The 21,192-nt window shown below is 44.7% G+C and overlaps 1 protein-coding gene across 1 annotated transcript in view; it reads right to left on the bottom strand.

The window, feature by feature from the left end:
• The window catches only part of ST3GAL6 (ST3 beta-galactoside alpha-2,3-sialyltransferase 6), a 47,049-nt gene extending 27,545 nt beyond the window's left edge, over positions 1-19,504 (bottom strand). Inside the window, exon 1 of the mRNA XM_082221035.1 lies at positions 19,364-19,504. The gene's annotated coding sequence lies outside the window, so the exon portion shown is untranslated. The remainder of the gene's footprint in view (positions 1-19,363) is intronic.
• Positions 19,505-21,192: the final 1,688 nt, after the last annotated feature.

The raw sequence follows: 21,192 nt of genomic DNA, 5'->3' as shown, positions 1-21,192 counted from the left end.
ATAGCAATTCATGGATAAAAGTAAAACTCAGCAAATGTGTCCTCTTTTTTGCTCTTCAAAATATGGCAACGCTATGGGGCCTTCAGGGAAATAAATTATTTTGCAAAATAAAACACTGCCCGCTCAAGCAGATGAGTGTGCCAGCATAGATGAGAGAAAGTTTTATGTTTTGTTTGGGAAGGCAAAGCATTCATTAATTCCCATACCTAACACACACTAATTTATATTATATCCCCCCCAGCTACACATGCATCCCATATTCACTCTCCCCCCCCCATACCTCTGTCCTGAAATTATTGTAGCGGGCGGGGGGGGGGTTGATTTTCAGAGAGACTGTTACTAGAGTTAACATTCCCTCCAACGATACAAACTACACCAAAATTCATATTGGGGGAAAAACACTCACAGGAACCATTTTTTCCAAGCCTAATTGTGAAGTGAAGGGGCAAGAGAGAGCATCATAGCACACAGGGAGAAGAGGGTTAATCCTTCCCTCTCCAGTTGAAACTCCTCCCTCCAAAATGTCCTCTGTGCAGCAATTAAATTTGAAAGCATCCTTCCATTAGTTCAAGTGGAAGCGTATTTTCAAGTCTCATTGCTGCACAGGGGAAGAGGTGAGGAAAAGCAGGCCACATGGGGAGACTAGTGGTTTCCCAAATAGCTTGATGCTAGAAATGTATACAGTTATGCCTGGCATGGAGAAAGAAAGAATTCCCTCTCATTCGTGATACTAAAACTCAGGTTCCTCCAGTGAGGAAATTGCTTAGCAGCAATGAAGGTGGGTCCCTTGCAGTTGCAGTGTACAAGTGCTGCCCCTTGCAGAACTCAGTGGGGAAGAGGAGAGGGGCTAAACTAGAACAAGTTCTCCCCTTCTCCAATTGGCTCTGGCGCCACCCACTATTGGTCTGACTGCCTTCCACCCGAATGGGCACCAGCCACCGTGGAGTAGCAGCAGATTCAGAAATGACTACTTATTCATGCAACGCGTGTCTAATTTATGGAACTCACTGCTGCGAGCTGCTGACTATGGCAATTATGTTGTTGTTGTTTAGTCATTTAGTCGTGACCGACTCTTTGTGACCCCATGGACCAGAGCACGCCAGGCACTCCTGTCTTCCACTGCCTCCTGCAGTTTGATCAAACTCATGCTGGTAGCTTCGAGAACACTGTCCAACCATCTCATCCTCTACCGTCCCCTTCTTCTTGTGCCCTCCATCTTTCCCAACATCAGGGTCTTTTCCAGGGAGTCTTCTCTTCTCATGAGGTGGCCAAAGTATTGGAGCCTCAGCTTCAGGATCTGTTCTTCCAGTGAGCATTCAGGGCTGATTTCCTTAAGAATGAATAGGTTGATCTTCTTGCAGTCCATGGGACTCTCAAGAGTCTCCTCCAGCACTATAATTCAAAAGCATCAATTCTTCGGCAATCAGCCTTCTTTATGGTCCAGCTCACTCTTCCATACATCACTACTGGGAAAACCATAGCTTTAACTATATGGACCTTTGTTGGCAAGGTGATGTCTCTGCTTTCTGCATTTTTTTCTGGCAATTATGTTAGATGCCTTTCAAAGTGGACTGGACAGATCCATGGAGAACATGTGCCTACCAGTAATGACAACTGTGTGGAACCTCAGGAACCTCAGCTGCTGGGGAGCACAGAAGGTCTGCTGTCCTCTTTTCTGGCTTCCCAAGAAATCTAGTTAGCCACTGTGGGTATTCTGGCCTGATCCAGCAGGACACTAGTTTAAGATATAAATGCATTTTGCTGCACAAGCTGCATGGCTGGTTTCTGGGCAACTGCTATAAATTAAGCAGGCAACTGCTTAAGGAGAGGGCTTCATGGTTATGGATTCCATGTGCTTAACATAGCTGGGGCGCACTGTGTCCAAAAACCCCTGTGAGAGATAAAACATCTAGATACAGAATACCTCTCTCCCATGCACATACTTTTAGCCTATGGGCCATCAATTGCTCTAGCCTGATTTACAAGCCACAGAAGGCAAAGGCAGGAATAATACTATTAGAGGTATGGATTACCTTGTTTGAACAGAAACGGCAATGTAATGGAAAATGCATTAAACATACAATTATATGAGATAATGGGTATTTATTTTTATTTGTTTAGAAGTTCATGGATAGGTCAAGGAAGGAAATATTCCTTATATCCTGTAGCAAGAGTAGCATGGACATTCATTAGTTAGTGCTTACGAGGAAAGAGGCAAATTACGCTGACAGTAGGGAGTGTCTTGTTTCTGAAGAGCTTCAGTATGAAACAAAACATGCTGCTGAGCACTTGGCCAAAAAAAAAAAAAAAGCCAAGCAAGCGGAATGCTAGACAGCCAATTAAACTTCTTTTTTTCCAGAAAGCTACTCACTTCTAAACAATCCATCAGCAAGAAGCTGTTCCTACTTAGAAGCAGTTGCCAAAGCTGACTGGATCTGTAGATCCCTGGGATACAGATAATGAAAGCACACCCCCCCCCCCATTTTTTCCCGTAGCAACTTTGTTACTTACAGAGCAATCCTAAATCCGGCAGAATGATGGCTAAGGGGCTGTTCTGAGATCTATGAGTGCTGCTCTGCCACTGGAGAGGGAGACCAGATCTCTGGTACTTTAGAGAAAACAGGGTGGGTGGCATCCAGCTAAACAGCTTTGCTAGTGCAAGCACTTTGGGCTGCGTATGATATTTCCTCTCCTTCTCTTCTGTTTGTGCGCCCCCTAACTCTGTTTCAAACGGTTGGGGGGGAATCCAGACCATATTTAATGGGCACACAACTTTGGGGTATATGAATCTGAATGGTTCTCCTCCACAACATGGATCACCGCTCCTAATTAAGTCAGGCTCAACACCCACCTTCCATTCCATTACAAACTGCAGGCTTGGGTTTCTCAACAGGCCCTGCAATATATATTTTCTCTTTTCCCATAACCTTTGGATTTCAATTTTTGTTTTTGCTTACCGGATAAGTTCAACTCTGCTCACTACTCTGATCTTTTAGGCAGTCCCAATAAAGGCACCATCTACTGTTGCTCTGATATGTGTTTTCCCTAATAAGCCAGTGTGATTTTTCTGCTCCTAACAGTATTAACTGTATCATGATATTTATTATTATTATTACTGTTGTTGTTGTCTTTCAGCCCATCCTAACACCATTCAGATGCTGCTGAGCTAGGGTTAGTGGGATTTGTTGTTCAGGAACATCTGGTGAGCCAAAGGTTCCCCACTCCTGCTCTAGTCTTCCCTTCCCTTCCCTTCCCTTCCCTGTCCTCTTATTTCCTGACAGAAGAATACCTCATTTTCTAAAAATATATTTACAGGAAAGGAAGAATGACCCAGAGATACTATAAACTGGATTGCTTTTTATATAGATTGAAAAGGGTTGCATGGGAGAAGTAATGTGAGCATTCCAATTGTAAGCTAAAATCAAAGCACTAAAAGGCCAAGCTGCAGTTATAATTCATGCACCCAGTTTATAAAGGCAGGTTTCAAGGAGACTTTTGCAACAGCAGTCTGATTTTCAGAATCCCTTCACTTGTTACAAAATACCTTTGAATCTGTAGGAAACAAACTCGTGTGTAGATAATCATGTGCGATGGTCACACACATTGTTGCTTTTCTTAAGAACACAGGGATCTTCCCAATATGAAGTCAGACCACTGGGTCCACTTAGCCCAGTATTGACCTTGTTTGCACATAACACTATGCCAAAGTTAACATTAACCACAGTTAAAACTGAGGCATCAAGTAGGTGGTCGGTTAAACTGTGGCTTATTACATTCCCTTTCCCCATTAAAGGAGATGCAAGCCAAGAAGAACCACTCTTCACTCACAGCGCTAATTCTTTGGGGCAATGACAGCTCATTAACCATAGTTAAGAAGGGGGTCCAAGTTCATAAATAATGCTAAGCTATGGTGTTAAAAGGGATGCGGGTGGCGCTGTGGGTAAAACCTCAGTGCCTAGGGCTTGCCGATCGCATGGTCGGCGGTTCGAATCCCTGCGTCAGGGTGAGCTCCCGTCTTTCGGTCCCAGCTCCTGCCCACCTAGCAGTTCGAAAGCACCCCTAAAGTGCAAGTAGATAAATAGGTACCGCTTTCTAGCGGGAAGGTAAACGGCGTTTCCGTGTGCTGCGCTGGTGCCGGCTTGCCAGAGCAGCTTCGTCACACTGGCCACATGACCCAGAAGTGTCTCCGGACAGCGCTGGCCCCCGGCCTCTTAAGTGAGATGGGCGCACAACCCTAGAGTCAGACACAACTGGCCCGTACGGGCAGGGGTACCTTTACCTTTTTATGGTGGATGTTAACTAATGTTTTGTGAGCCAGCCACAACATTTGGTTATTGTGTGAGCTTTGGTCACAGTTAATAAACCATAATTAAGCTGCCTGGCCTGGGTTCACATTAATGCTAGCCCATCATTTAAGAAACCACATACAGTGGTACCTCAGGTTACATATGCTTCAGCTTACATACGCTTCAGGTTACAGACTCCGCTAACCCAGAAATAGTACCTCGGGTTAAGAACTTTGCTTCAGGATGAGACCAGAAATCGTGCTCCAGTGGCGCAGCAGCAGCGGGAGGCCCCATTAGCTAAAGTGGTGCTTCAGGTTAAGAACAGTTTCAGGTTAAGTGCAGACCTCCGGAACGAATTAAGTACTTAACCCGAGGTACCACTGTATTAATAAACCTTGGCTCAGCATTATGTGTGAACAAAACAACTCTCTATGTAGACCGACAATAGCTCACCAGGGTTTCAGAGATGCTAGGGGTTCAACCTGGAATCTTCTTCATGCAAGGCAGACACTCTACCACTGAGCTGTGGCCCAAGCTATGGTCCCAAAATGTTTTCCCCATTTTTTGTACACAAACCAGGAAACTATTATTCCACTTTCGCTGCAAAGTCACTGGACACTTACAGTGAAGCAGTCCTTGCATTTGAACACACGGACAGCAGACATGATAAAAATTATTTTCTGAGAAGAAACACTGAGAAAAATCTGCAATTCATAATTTTCATTTTTGGTCTTTCCAAAATTCCCTGCGTTGCTCTGAAAGGGCACGTGCCTGTGGTCAAAAGCATATCTTATCAGAGGCTTATTTGTCCCTGCCCTGCATGCTTCATTACATTCTCACAAAAGACCAATTTGCAAGCTGCAGGCAGTTTCAAAGAAACATCTTTCAAAAGGAAACTTGCAACAGGCTTGTATGAATCTTTTGCTTCCTGTGCCAAGATAACCTTTCCCCACAGCTTCCTATCTTTACAACAACTCTTCCTGCCTCCAGGCTCCCCATCTCAGGCTTTGTATCCTGGGACAAGAGGAACTGTTGCCTGCTTGGATGAGAAAGGTTCCTTTGCATTTCCAAGAACGAAGACCATCTATTTCTGGAAAAATGACAGGCTCCCCTTTTGGACCTCATTCTTGCACACTACCCTTAGAATCATAGAACTGTAGTGTTGGAAGGGACCCTGAAGATCATCAAGTCCATGGGGAGGCAAACTAAGGCCCGGGGGCCGGATCCGGCCCAATCGCCTTCTAAATCCAGCCCACGGACGGTCCAGGAATCAGCATGTTTTTACATGAGTAGAATGTGTGCTTTTATTTAAAATGCATCTCTGGGTTATTTGTGGGGCATAGGAATTCGTTCATTATTATTTTTTCAAAATATAGACTGGCCCTCCACAAGGTCTGAGGGACAGTGGACTGGCTGCATGCTGAAAAAGTTTGCTGACCCCTGATCTAGTCCAATCCCCCATGTTGTTGTTGTTTAGTCGTGTCTGACTCTTCGTGACCCCATGGACCAGAGCACGCCAGGCACTCCTGTCTTCAATCCCCCACAATGCAGGAAAATGCAGCTGTGGGGCTCAAACCTGAAACCTTCGTGTTATCAGCAGCATGCTCTAACCAACTGAGCCATGCAATCCTTGCTCCAAAAGTACAATAATGGGGGGAGTTCCTTCCTAGGAACTCACTTAACAGCAATACTGCACTACAGAATCCATCTATGTGAACTAGTTTTTGGCATGTATTGATTCTGTAATATTGAAGCCTATTCCCGAGGCATATTTTCTTGATCTACTACTGCATGTAGAAAATGACTAACATATCACTTTGAAGTTCTGAGAAATCTAAAGTGCGTGAGAACAAGTTTGGGTGTGATGGAAAGAAAAAGAAGCAAAAAAACATAGATTGGTGGCATCTAAAAATGTAAATACATTGTTTCTCAGTTGGTAAGAAATGTATTATTATTATTATTATTATTATTATTATTATTATTATTATTCACTAGTGCTATGAGATTTCTGTCAATCAGGTTTATGTTTTTGGGTTTTTCTAAAGGCACCATCATCTTGTTTTCAACTGAGAAATTGTGGAGGTTATGTAAAGTTTGCATAACAGTTATGAAAGAAGGGATAATCTTTAAAGCGTATGGAAAAATGGACAGTGTCACTTGCTTTGGCGTTCACACAAAGGAAGAGAAAAAGGAGGTGGCACAATTGTAACATGAGAATCTCATGAAAAGTAAAGCTGATTAACATGAAGCAATCAAATACATTTCCACGAGTATAAAAGAAACTATGGCAATCCTATATTCAGTGGCCTGGTAGCAAATCACATTGAACTAAACGACCCTTCCTTCTGTGCAAACATGGGTAGGATTGCACTGTAAATGACATTCAGCCATGCTACATTGACAACTATTTAAAGAACAAATAATTTTAAAAAGAAGGACTGATTAAGTGGAAACCCATGAAACAAGCTTTTTTAAAAATCCTTTCTGCACCTACTTTGCTTTCCAACACATACCACTCTCTTTACACAGACATCTCATACTCCCAACACTCAAACCTAGACTATACTTGAAGTTAAATGTGCTTTTCCACCTAACTTGCAACATGTTTTTTTCCCATGCAACTTGCATTGCCAGTGTGCTTGTGTGAGATAACTAATCGGAGCAGGCAATCCTTCCTAGCCTGCTGAAGTCCTGATGAAAACTTCTGTTTTGAAGGTGCAGTTGGCATTGGAGAAGATCCTCCATTGGCATCTGTGTGGCGATTCTCCATCCCTGCAAGCTAACAGCGCTTTCAGAGGACAGATTTTAATCAAGACTGAAACAAGGCCAGAATAGCTTAGATTCCCCTTCTGTTCTTGCCCTGATACAAGCTGGTACAATATTCATTTTTTTAAAAACCCTGCCTGATAAGTAGCTGAAATGTTCAAGTCAAGGGTGAAATCCAACAGCGTACCATAGCCTTTAGGATTGGGAACTGGGGTGGGAGTAAGAGCTTCTCACTGTGCTCAATCTAGAACTGCAGTTGGAAGTTCTGTCTTTCTCCTGTAACATGCAAGCACGGTTTAAGTGGTGGATTTAGAATGTGCCTACAGTGGTACCTCAGGTTACAGAGGCTTCAGGTTACAGATGCTTCAGGTTACAGACTCCACTAACCCAGAAATAGTACCTTGGGTTAAGAACTTTGCTTCAGGATGAGAACAGAAATCGCGTGGCGGCGGCAGTGGGAGGCACCATTAGCTAAAGTGGTGCTTCAGGTTAAGAACAGTTTCAGGTTAAGAACGGACCTCCAGAACGAATTAAGTTCTTAACCTGAGGTACCACTGTATTTCTTTCTTCAAATCACCTTCCACAAGAACAGTCTGTTGGATCAGGTCAGTGCTCCACCTAGTCCAGCGTCCTGTTCTCACAGTGGCCAACCAAATGCCTGCAGGAAACCAGGGAGCAGAACATGAGCTCGAGAGCACTCTTGCCTCTCTCATGGTTTCCAGAAACTAGCATTCAGAAGCATTGCTGGCTCCAAATGAGAAGACAGAGCATCAGTACCATGGCTAGTAGCCATCCATAGCCCTCTCCTCCTCCATGAATTCATCTGGTCCTCTTTTAAAGCCATCCAAGTTGGTTGCCACCACTGCCTCCTGGGGGAGCGAGCTCCTCAGTCTGACTATGCACTGCAGGAAGAAGTACTTTCTTTTATCTGCCCTAAATCTTCCAACATCCAGCTTGACTGGATGTCCCCCGAGCTCTGTCCACTTTCTCCATGTCATGCATAATTTTATAATCTTCTATCACGCCGCCTCTTGTTCGCCTTTTCTCTAAATTAAAAAGTTCCAAAGGCTGCAACCCTTCCTCATAGGGAAGTCGCTCCATCCCCTTGATCACTTTCTTGGCCCTTTTTTGAACCTTTTCCAACTCTACAATATCCTGTTTGAGGTGAGGCAACCAGAACTGTACAAAGTACAGTCCTACCTTGGTTTTCAAACAGCTTAGTTCTTGAATGTTTTGGCTCCCGGACGCCGCAATCCCGGAAGTGACTGTTCTGGTTTACGAACTATTTTTGAAAGTCAAACGTCCAACAGGGCTTCAGCGTCTTCTGATTGGCTTCCTATAGCCAATCAGAAGCCGCGCTTTGGTTTCCGAAAATTTTGGAAGTCGAACGGACTTCCGGAATGGATACCGTTCAACTTCCAAGGTACGACTGTACTCTTAATTGTGGTCACACCATAGATTTGTCTAACGGCATTATGGTAATATCATACGTAGCATGTCTTTCCTTTCAGCCATCTATATATCCCCGAAGTTTTGCACCATATGCAAAGTAACTAAGCTTAGTCACATGTTTGTCTCAATGCCACCAGCTACAACCACATCCTGGTTCTTAACTGTAGTTCAGTTCAATTGCAAAAGGCTTCTAAAATTTTTAATACAAAAAATAATAATAACAAGAAAGGGATTTTCATGTTATGCTTGCATAAACATGGGTTCCCGCACTATAAAGAAATGGGAGAAATGTCTCGCCTTTAAAATGGACAGCATGCCATGCTAAATTAAATATGCTTTTAAGATCACTGATTTCAATGAAATTAAGCACACTGTAGTCTGTGTTTCAATTATAACATATCTCCAGCTGACACCAGTTTCAACAGTGTCACTTTACAAGCTCAGGCATATAACCTACTAGCATTACCCCTTTAGGATTATAGCTCAGTAACACAGGAAGGTGGCAGGGACGCGGGTGGCGCTGTGGGCTAAAGCCTCAGCGCCTAGGGCTTGCCGATCGAAAGGTCGGCGGTTCGAATCCCCGCGGCGGGGTGCGCTCCCGCTGCTCGGTCCCAGCGCCTGCCAACCTAGCAGTTCGAAAGCACCCCCGGGGCAAGTAGATAAATAGGTACCGCTTACCAGCGGGAAGGTAAACGGCGTTCCGTGTGCGGCTCTGGCTCGCCAGAGCAGCGTTGTCACGCTGGCCACGTGACCCGGAAGTGTCCCCGGACAGCGCTGGCCCCCGGCCAATAGATGTGAGATGGGCGCACAAACCCCAGAGTCTGTCAAGACTGGCCCGCTCGGGCAGGGGTACCTTTACCTTTACCTTTAACACAGGAAGGTATCTTTTTATTTTTAAGAAATGCTCTCTCTATTGAGCGTCTAGTTTTTCTGGAAAAGCTGGGTTTAAAAAATAAATAAAAGCTAAAATTCCAATGTAATCGTAAGACTCTGAGAGCGGAAGGGCTAAGGAAAACATCAAAAGGTCACAAGACATGGAATACCATCACGAGATAAGTCACACAGTCCATTTTATTTTCCAGCATAGCCTTGTAGCCTTTGGAAATTCAAAGCCTGCAGTCCTGTGAAAGCATGAGAGCGCCGTAAAGAAAAATAAACAGGGGCAAGTGAACAGCAGCATGTCAGAGGTATCAGGTTTACTAACAACTGTGAGTCAACAATAAGGTGGAAGAGAAAGGAAGGGCTCTGTTCATTCATCCGTCTCAATAATGAGCCCTACCTCTCTATGTCATACAGAAGGGACTCATAAGAACATGCTAGCCATAACAGCTATATGCTCTGCCTCCACAGCTGGAAGTAGCAATACTTCTCAATACCAGTTGCTGGAAACCATAGGAAGGGGAGGGCGCTTGTGCTCACATCCTGCCTGCCAATTTCCCACAGACATCTGATCAACCACTGTGAGAATAGGATGCTGGACTAGATGGGTCACTGGCCTGTTCCATTAGGCTCTGCTGGAAGAAAAACCTGCTGGGTCAGGCCAATAGCCCATCTAATTTAGCATCCTGTTCTCACAGTGGCCGACCAGATGCCTGTGGGAAACTCGCAAGCAGGACCTGAGCACAACAGCACATGCCATTACCAGCAGCTGGCATCCTGAAGCCTATTGCCTCTGACTCAGGAAGTAGAACATAGCCATCTAGATTAGTAGACGTGGATATTCTTACCCTCCGTGAGGTCTCACAACCCTGTCCCTTCACACCACTGGCATGCCAGCTTACAGCTAATAACTGTCTCCCACAATACCACTCTTTACCTTGAACCGACCTGCTTAGAAAGCTTGACTCAAGAGTATAAGCGCTTCCAGTCTTCATAAGGCATCTTCAAACTTTTTAGACCCATAACCCATGTTTAACTCAAACATGCATTGGCAGACCCATTTCTCAATCTTTTACTACATCTTCACATGATGGTAGTGCTCCTGCTGAGACCCACCTTGGGTCATGCCACAACCCACTGATGCATCCCCATGCACCAGTTGAGAACCAGTGCCATAAGGCATATTAATGGAAAAGACTTCAAATAATTAATTCTTGGACCAGCAGCTTTATGAAACATTTCTCACCTCATTCTCATAACACTTCCCTCTTATCAAAAGGCAATTACTCCACAAACTGCAGGAGGTAAGCTTCCCTAACAGTTAGCAGATGCCTGCCCCACTGCCCTTCTTTGAGGCTGTACAGGCAACTCTCAGCTTACATGTGGATTATATTCTGGGGGTAGCGGATAAAGCCAAATAATGTATAGTCAAAACGCATTGGGTTCCATGATGGGTGGGATTGCCAAAGTCTTTTTTCACGGATGCCTCACCCTTTTGATAGAAAAAATAATTGCCAAACACATAAAGCTGAATGTCCACAAGTTAAATGCGTGCAAATTGTGAGTTACCTGTATATTGTATCTCAGAATACTGAGGGGACCGCCTTCCGTGATGCTGGCCAGCTTCCCATTGGCTGCAGGAAGCTCCTGCAGTCAATTGGAAGCTGCGCACACCTCCTCTGTGCCAGAAATAACATATGCATGTTCGTGCGCACGCGAACACTCCAGCCCACCGCAGCGTCTGCGGGACCATGAACTGGCCCAAGCAACAAAAACTTTGCTGACCCCTGAGAAAGATTAGCAGATTCTTCTTACTGGATTAACCTTTAGTGCTGAAAGACAAGAAAAGTTTCTGGATCTGCAGCCAGTGTTAGAAACTGAGATATGAAAGCTAGGAGCTAAATGGCACCTTAAACCTAGGTTATGGGCACAACAACAGAATGTCTAGGCACACTTTTTTAATAATAAGAATACAAAGCTGAAAATGAATGAACTGCAGCTAAAATATTATGTTCATCTTTCACATGGTCTAGTCCTTACCCTGCCCACTCCCCCTAATATCCTTAGGAGGGTCTCTTCTCCAGTCTTCAGAGAGTAGCTGGAAGGGGGGAAGCAAAAAAAAAAAAAAGGTCCTCCTTTCCTTCCACTCTGAGTTTTAATCAGAAATCTTAGGTGCAGGACTGCTCCCAGAGGTCAAAAACTGCTTGCGCTTATGAAATGCCCTGTCGCAAAATGCGCCTAAAACAATGGGAATATTGAACACGCGCTTATGGAAATGCCCTGTCGCAAAATGCACCTAAAACAATGGGAATTTCGAACACTGTCTGCAGCTTGAAAATTTGCTACCTTTTCAGCTCTGAAAATACTTTTTTTTTTTTACAGGTTCTGCAGCCCTATTGCAGTCCATTGATGTACATCAGAGAAGGGTGAGTTAATGTGATGATTCCCACACTGCACACACAGTGTTAAGGACCTGCCCTATCAATGTGAGAGCCCCAATTTTGAATTTGTTCTTACTAATTTTGAAGGTACATCAGGTTTAAGGACTTGTTCTGTTCCTTCTACTCTTTCATTCTCTTTCAGAGAAATCAAAGATATATAAATTGTTAAAATAAATAAATGCTAGTAGGGTTAAGAGTGAGGTCTGCAAAGGCAGAACCAAGGGAAAGCTAGAATCCAATGGGAGACAGCTGATGAAGAAGCGGGGGAAACCCTGCAAAAGGACAGAGTTCACTCCTCTGCCCTCATTTCTCATCTAACTGCCTTCAGCTCCCACTCACTAATGCCTTAGGATTACATCCTTAAATCTCTCATTGGCTTCAGCCAGCATGCCAAACTCTCCATACCACTATATGTCAAGAAGGGAATACAAATCCATAAATGTCAGCTTGTATAGCACATGAACTTCCTTTCCAAAAGAACAAATATCTCTGTAATGTTTGTAATGATCAGAAGAGTTGTCTACCATACAAAGCTTTCCTTTGCACCAAGGACAGGACTGCGTATGCTGAAGAAATGAAGAGAATTAACCTAAAAAAACAAATTCTATGTCCTTGGATAGATTGTCTGAACTTGCATAACCCTCCTGCTTCTAACAGATATCAGTGAAGGAAAGTGGGGGTGTTGGAAACTAAAGCTTTAGATCCTGGGCACTGGAAATTCTACTAACAGCAAAATCCTATGTAGCAAGGTCTCTAGTTTTCAGCCAAGCCCCAGGCTGACTACTGACTACTACAGACACTGCCTAGTGTGCACACTTGTGACCTGCATCTTTGTTACATACATAAGGTCTGGAAACTTGCTTTTTCAGAAGAAGGACAAGGAGGAGGATCTCAGATGCTGAGTTCCATATACAGGTAACCAACCATGAGCTTTTGTGGATCTAGGGCTCTTAGTAGACCACAGGCTTAATATGAGTCAACAGTGTGATGCAGCAGCAAAAAAAGATCAGGCTATTCTAGGCTGTATCAACAGACGTATAGATAGTGTCTAGATCAAGGGAAGTAATAATACCACTCTATTCTGCCTTGCTCAGACCATACCTGAAGTACTGTGTCCAGTTCTGGACACCACAATTTAAGAAGGATATTGTGCAGATGAATAATAATAATTTATTATTTGTACCCTGGCCATCTGACTGCGTTTCCCCAGCCACTGTGGGTGTCTTCCAACAAACATTAAAAATACATTAAAATGTCACACATTAAAAACTTCTCTAAACAGGGCTGTCTTCAGAAGGTGATCAATATGATAAAGGGCCTGGGAACCAAATGTTATAAGGGTTTGAGGTAACTGGGTATATTTAGCTTGGAGAAGACTAAGAGGATATATGATAGCCATCTTCAAATATCTGAAGGGCTGTCACATGGAAGGTGGAGCAAGCTTGTTTTCTCTTGCTCCAAAGTGTAGGACCTGCACCAATGGATTCAAGTTACATGAAAGGAGGAGATTCTGACTAAACACCAGAAAGAACTTCCTGAAAGTAAGAGCAGTTTGATGGTGGAACTGCTCATGAGGTTGTGGACTCTGTTTCCTCGGAGGCTTTTAAGAGGAGATCGGAAGGCCATCTGTCATGGACGCTTTAGTTGAGATTCTTGCATTGCAGGGATTTGGACTAAATGACCCTTGGAGTCCCTTCCAACTTTACAGTTCTACAATTCTATTATTCATACTGTCTTTACAACAGTTTCATTTAGTGTGCCTCTCCCTCTGCTTTCTACTGTCAATTTTTGTCCTGTTTCAGCCGTTTCAGTATTTGACTCACTACTCTGCTCACACATTTAACTTTCTGTTTCCTTCTGCTTCCTGATAAAGATCTAAATAGAACTGTGTGCCTTCCAATGTTTGCTTTAGAAGCATTTATATGCCCCTGCCTTTTAAATCCAAGAGCAGCGTCTCATTGTATAATAAAATAATACTGTGATTATAAAAATGCAAACACCATAAAACATTAAAACATCTAAACCCATAGCTATCTAACAGCAGTGAAATGACTTTGCTTTATGCAAGGACACAAGAAATAAATGGTTGCTAAGTTATGGGTTGACAGGGTCACACCTGCAATGCAGCCTGGACCGAGGTAAGCAACAATTCCTTACCATCTATCAGCTTACCAGAGCCATTACTCAGTCTGCCCATGCAACCTCATGTGGTTGGTGGGCTAATAATTTTTTAGGCATTTGCAAAGCTATTGCCAACATTACAATGAGCAGCAATGGGATAGATAACATCCTACAACTCACAAGGTACTTTATTAGACACTTGCAATTTCAAAGGAAGAAATGGCTGGAGGCAACTGGCAGAGGGGCGACAGTGGCAAAAGGTAAGGGTTGAGACCTATTTCATAGATGCTCTTTCTCAGCAGTTTAACAGGCATGCCTGCTCTTGGTGTTCCAAGGAGTTGCTCATACAGGGGTTTTTGCTGGACAAGTATCTACTGGACATTCTACCACTGAGCTCCCCACTAGGTTAAGTAGTGGAGGAATGATGTTCCTGGCTAAGACCAGATTACATATGGACTACTCCACTGCCTGCACAGGTTACAGTAGCCTGCACCATTATATGTTACTTTGTTGAGAAAATCAGTGCTCTTCAGAGTAAAATTGTGCCACTACATGCTACTATTGTCTCATTCAGGGTGAGGTCAAGTGCTGCAGAGAGGAAAGCAAAAACTCTCTTGAAGAAAGTTTGAGTCCCATTCCTGAACAAGTTCCTCTCCGGCCACCAACTCAAAGCCATGCTCTCCAAATTGCTTTCCTCCCTGCAGGGAGAAAGCTGCTCCCCCACATAGGTTAAAATCAAGCAGCTTGGGGAGGGGAGTGATTTTGAGATGCAAAGCAAATGTGGAACCTAGAATTAAGTAGCCCCTCCCTTCCTGCTTTTCTTCCAGTTAAGATTTGTTGCCTACGTAGGATCCTTTTGCTTTAAAAAAAAAAAAAGCAGAGAAAAGGAGCATGGAACTCCTTCAAATGTCTAGATCAGTGCTTAAGTGGATTACAGGGAAAAGGCACTCTGAACACATGCTAGTATGCATGGTATATACGGTATGTTCCCAAGCCTGCATTTTCAGAGTGACTAGTGCACACTCAAAGCCATCTTTTCCACACCTCTGAACTCCCCAAAGATTGGCTCTTTCTGTTCCTGGACAGACCAAGACTAGAGGATGTCCCTATTTTCATTGGAGAAATGTTAGAGGGTATGCTTTCAGGGCTGCTCTGCTTAATGCTTGCAAAGGAAATCGAGAATAACCACTGGATAATGCAGTCCAGGCCTTGATTCCAAACTCTGCCTGGGACAACATGTAGTCTTTGCATAATGTTGAAAAAAGTTGGAGATGTACCTTTTACTCAAGCTGTGATATACATCAACAGCTTTACATCAGCTTAGTGTACTTTCCCCTCAATGAAGGTTACAGATGTTGACCTAAGGCTATGTATTCATAGTGCATGATGTCACAGTAAGCAAGTTAAGCACTATTGAGTAGGAGTGGGAAAGCTGGTTATTTATCCCTTGTACTTCTGAAAAACTTCTTGAGCAAAAGTATGTCCAGCCTCAGTGCTATGTGTGCACTTTAGTGTTCCTAAAATATGGACTGAGATATGTCCTCAAACCAAAATTTTAAAATAAAAGCTTTTAAATATAAAATTGTATAGAAAACATGCAACAATTATTCATTTCCCCAGAGGTATATTCCATCATTTCTCCCAGAAGTGGCTTGAGGGGAAGAATAAATCTTTATTTATAAAAGGTGTATTTATCAAATTAAGTTTGACAAGATATTTTTAACCTGTTGCTGTTCATAACTTAGCACCTAAAATTAAGTGTTTGAGGGTATTGATAATTTTTTGCAGATTAGTTCCAAATACCAGTGCTCAAAATTCCCCTGACACCAGGTGAATTTGCAACTAGCGTGGATCCAATTGCAACCAATGTGGAGATCTCTGAATGCCAGGTTGATGACTGACATCTCCATCTGGCTGGCCCCTCCAGTTTTCTTAATGAAGTAAGCAGAAGAACTCAGTTATTGCATTTATATCCCATCTTTTTCTCCAAGGAGTACACGGTTCCCCCTCCCCGCAGTTAATCCGTACAATGACCCTGTGAGGTAGATTAAGAGGCTGTGACTGGCCCAAGGTCACCCAGTGAGCTTCCTGGCTTAAGTGGGGATTTGAACCCTGTTATCTCACAGGTCCTATGGGGCAGCTATATAAATTAAGTAGGTAAAGAAATAAGGGGAAAGCTTTAATTTGTTTTATTTGATGTGTTGTAAACCACTTTGGCATTTTTTCTTTAAAACATAAAGTGGCATAGAAATCAAATAAATACTAATAATAACAACAGTAAATCTCATTGGGAAAAAGGTGCCTAGACATTGCATTGCAGCGACTGTAAACTAGGTTTAAGCTGCCATTTGGTGATTAGCTTATATATCTGACTTTGTAACACTGGTTTATACTCTTCTAACATGGATTAGAATTGCAAATGTATGTTCTTAATTCCCCCTCCCCCACTTAAATTTTAGATCTTCAAAAGGAAGGAGGAGGCATTCTGCACAACACTGCTGCAGAGATGCACTTCAACTTAATCAGTCTCCCTACAAAATCCTGGCTGAAATGTTCTAAGACAGTGATATCCAACAAGTAGATTGCGATCTGCTCAACAATGATTGCTTCATAAAAAAGTTCAACAACCTTGGTAGATCAGTGCCAGTTTTTTAATAGTGTGAGTAGATCTCAGTCTCTTGAAAGTTGGACATTCCTGTTCTAAGAGGAAGCCCATATCCAAAAGCAAATGACAACAAATCATATGCAGAGGAGAAGTGAATATTACAAACCCCAAAACACGGCTAAGCATGCTAAGAGGTAACACATCTCCAAAGGATGTAGGGAAATTATATAAAAGCAAATCAAGTGCACTGGAAAATTACATTACAAATCCATCTGTTTTAAATGGGACTTCTAATCAAATCAGCTTTATCTTCTCTTTTCTCCCCCAATAGCCTAAAAATAAAACAGGCTGTCAGTTTTTCTAAAAACAGACATGGATCTCTAGCTGGGGATTTCCCCAAGGAATGGTCCAAGAACCACAGAATCAACCTGAGAACCACAACAAAATATTTTCCATCGCTCTATAGCCCGTGTTTCTTTGCCTTTCCAATAAATTTCCTTCATGTGCAAAAACTAAAACCTAAAATAAAAATGGGACACATCCAGACAGAAAAGCCTTTAGAAGCAAACTGTGATGAACATGTAAAGCAAGCATGTTTGAGCAACTTTGTTCAGTTTGCCTAGTTTGCATTGCAATCTGACAGACATTTCTTAGTAGTAAGCACCATTAAAATCAGTGGGACTTGGAAGTAAAGATGTTCAGGGGTGGACTACACAGTCTATAAATAGGTCTTATGATTACCGTGCAGCAAGCAACAAAGGGAAGCCACAGCTTGAAACAGTAAGCAACAATTTTGACAACCAAATAACCATTTCTCTCTGTAAACCATGCCCATTTACAGTGTCCAAATTTCACTCTGTCCTGTACAGATTCTTAAGCACATACGCTTACAGAATTTGCTATTCCAGATTCCAGAACCTTTAATTCATCCATGTTGGTCTGGTCTACTTACCTAGGTTGCATTTACACACAAGTCTATTCCATTTTCACAATGTTCCCCTAACTGTCATTTTTGCACATTCTATTTGAACTTCCACCCTTCCAGAAACACAGCAGAAAATAGCACCCATTTCTGCATTATTTGCAAATGAAGTCTGGAAGGAAATAACACTGAAATTAGAGCTAAACTTGTGCTATATTCTGCTACATTTCCAGAAATGGCTTTTATGACACCTAAAAGTTCAAATACAATGCTGAAATTAGCATTTAAGGGATAGTTGGGATAATGGAATTAACTGCTGTGTGAATACAGCCTCAAAATGATTTCCATTTAGCTTTCAAGAAAATGGACCAGAGATGAGTACACAAAGTATGGATGATGTTTAATGTTCAGTGGATTTAAGCCTGCTGATTTCAATGGATCTAGTCTTGAGTATACATTAGTTGGATATCACCCAAGTATATTTATGATTCATATTGGTTGTAAAGCATAAAGGCAATTAACATCACTAGGGCCAAAGTCTTGACCTCAATAAAATTCAGAATTTTACCTTTTGGGAAGTCTGGATTTCTGGAAAGACAAATGTTTGTGGAAAGTGGGAATGGTATCGTTAAACCTTTCAGCCGCGAGCTGTAAAACCAACACATAATAGGCGCGAGGTACTTGGAAAAAAAGTCACAAGAGGTGAAGGCTGCTCTTGTTTAAACTTGCCTAACTTTCACCGCGGAAAAAATCAAAGGGCCCAGACATCTCTTTAAACTGTTTGCGCAGACTCACCTCACCAGGACCAAAACCGAATGAATGTTTTTAAGAGCGTAGGAAGAAAAGTGAGACAGAGAAAATTATAAGCCACAACGATTGAGGGGGCGGGCTAGTGAGGGAAGAGAAGACTGGGCCACCACTGCCTGTCTGCATTTAACCTTTTCAAGGAGCGATGCTGCTGCAGCCGCTCTCTACCACGTCGGCCCTTTTCGGCTGCTTGCTAACAGCACCGAGAGGGAGGAAGTCACGCCTCTCTCAACAGATCTCGTTTCACTCCGAGGCCTTAAACTTTTCGCCTTTTTTCCTGGAAGCACGGGAGGCAGGAGGGACAGGGAGGCATGGAAACCGGGAAAGGTTTCCCCTCCGGCTTTGAAAAAGCACGAGGAGAGAAGCCCCGAGATCTGTGATCGCTACAGGATTCCTCCCCAGGAAAGCGGTTTGAAAGGAAGAAAGCGCTCTCTCCGTCTGCCTCGCTCCCAAACTTCAGGCCACATTGGGAGGGGGGAGGTCGGGGAGAGACAAAGGCAGGACCCCGAAAGCCGCGCGGATGCCGGGGGGGGGGTGCACTTTTCTCTCCTGTCCGAAAAAGTTTGAAACCGCAGCGCCAAGCTCCTCTCGAAACCCGCCGCGCCTCGTGCAGCCACGCGCTCCCTCGCTCCAAGCCTGAGGTGGGAAAGGCTTCAAGGCTTGCAGGACCTACCCGCTTTCCCTTTGCCTTCGTACGCAGAGATCCCACCCCACCCCCCTTCCAGCTACATCCAGGTGGGAAAGAAATAACCCGCTTCACGTGAGCCTAGGGATTTGCGCGGAGTGTCAGCCCTTGGTACCCGCAATCCTTCCGCACAAAGCCTCGCAACTCACCAGCCCCCATTTCTGCAATAGACTGAAGCGCAGAGAGAAGAAGGGTCGCCTCACGAGCGACCTTGTTCAACTCGCCCAGGCTGGCCCCTTCCCCCTCCCCCCCCGCTGGCCCAAGAGGCAAGTCCTCCCTCAGAGCTGGGGAAGGCGCCAGCGTCCTAACAGCCAGGCAGCTGCGGAGATCTTTGCAGCGTCAGGCGGCCCCTCTCGCTTTTCCTTACCGCGCCCGGCGGGCTGCTGCTCTTTCGCTAACCTCCAGCGTGGCTGGAGCCGCTTGCGCTGCAGCGCCGGGGCTTTCCCGCCTTGGGCTCCCAGCAGCCTGTGCTTCCCGGCGGCGGCTCCTTGCTGCCTCACTCTTCGGCCCTCCCGTCGCTCCGGCGGGTCTTCAGCGCTAAGGGACGGAGCCTCATCTGGGCAGGAGGCCGTGGCGGAGAGAGGGAGGAGAGAGACGGACGGGCGGTGGGTGGGAGGGACGGACGGACAGAGCCTGGCGCAAAGACGGCGCTGCGCCGCGCCTCGGCTGCGAGCAAGAAGTCCGAGACGGCGAGGGAGTCCGCGGCAGGAGGAGAAGGAGGCTCCGCCCGCTGCAGCCGCCGCCAACGGCCTGCCCACTCGAGGAGAGGGAAGCCCTCCAGGTCGCGGGGCGAGCCCGGCCCCTCCTCCGCGCACAAGGAAAAGTTCAGAGGCAGGCAAGGAGACGGGGCCGCTGGACGAGTCCGCTGCGCTAGGGGACGCCGCCCGAGCGAGGTCTCGGAGGGGTCTCGCCTGCCACAAGCCAGCCCCCAATATTGCTGAGTATTGGAGGGGGCCTTGCAGGCCTGGGTGAGCCCGGCCCCCTGCTCCAAGCTAGAGCCGCGCTGAGCCTCCCCACCTTGAAGACTCCCAGAAAGGGAAACCCCTGCGCCAACCTGGTGACTTTATTCGAAGGTTAAAAGGTTAGGGCGCTTTGGGCCGGGAGGACACATTCCCTTAAAGAGGAAGTGGACTCCTAGGGGCCGAGGTCCCTTCGCCCCCCCCTCCCGCCCCAATGAAATATTTGAGGCGTCCGCCCCCAGAGTTGATGGGCATTGCCATTCAAATGGTCTCCGTGCACCGCGTCATATGATTGATTATGCAGAGTAGGGCTTACTTGTCCCCCCCCTCAATTTTATTCAGGTTGGCACCCCTGATGGGTGGTGTTTAATTTTTACTCTTAGCAGACCTCTTGACATTTAATGCACCTAAGGCAGCACGTTCTTCCATTAATTTCAGTGTTTCTTCTTGGTAGTGAACACCTAAGGCCCTCTTTCCTGGGTTGGTAATGTGGTTGTTAGGGCCTGTTTGCTCGCAGCTCTTTCACACGTGTTTTCTGCATGGGGTGCTTCCCACAAGGCAGGAGGAGCTGCTGTTGTGAGGATAGCCCAGAGTTCCCGTCTCCTGTTTGACTTCTGGGAAAGGGGGAAACCAGCACATTGGGAAGATGTGGAGTCTAGACTGGAAGCGAAACATTTCTCTCTCTTTTTTTTACACCAGAGTCCAAACTCCAGCTTCCCTCTCTGTTTGACCTCTCTCTGAGGGAGGACAAAATGGGACGTAAACAGCACAGTCAAATATAACCAAAAGTTCTTTTCTATAGGACTTACTCTCAGGTAAAGGCTGTCTGAGGCGGTGATGCTGTACAGACTTACTAGGGAATAAGCCCCACTGAACACGGTCTTATTTCTGCATGAATATGTAGAAGCTTGCACTGAAAGTGTAAAGATTTCTTGAAATGTGGGAGGGACCTGTGCCATGAATGTAGCATGAGACTGGCAATTCAGTCGCCATATTTTGAGTTACATGTAAATTGGTGCGCCATCTGAATTAAAACCTAGGACAAACCTGTCTGAAAGACAAACAGGGTGATGAAGATGGTACTCCTAATTTCTGTCAAGCACGGGAGTCCCATAGGCATATAGCCAGGATTTTTGTTGGGGGGGCGCACTACCAACATGATTGGTCAGTTACTTAAGTATTTCTATCATTTTAGTTGATGGGGAGGGCACCGTATGACTGCATAACTTAAGTTTACTGTACATTGGGATACTGTTTGCTAAAAAGCAT

The sequence above is a fragment of the Podarcis vaucheri genome, assembly GCF_965113315.1.
Source record: "Podarcis vaucheri genome assembly, chromosome: 4".
Lineage (NCBI taxonomy): Eukaryota > Metazoa > Chordata > Lepidosauria > Squamata > Lacertidae > Podarcis > Podarcis vaucheri.
Note: the sequence above shows the minus strand (reverse complement) of the source record. Positions and strands in the feature narration are given on the sequence as shown.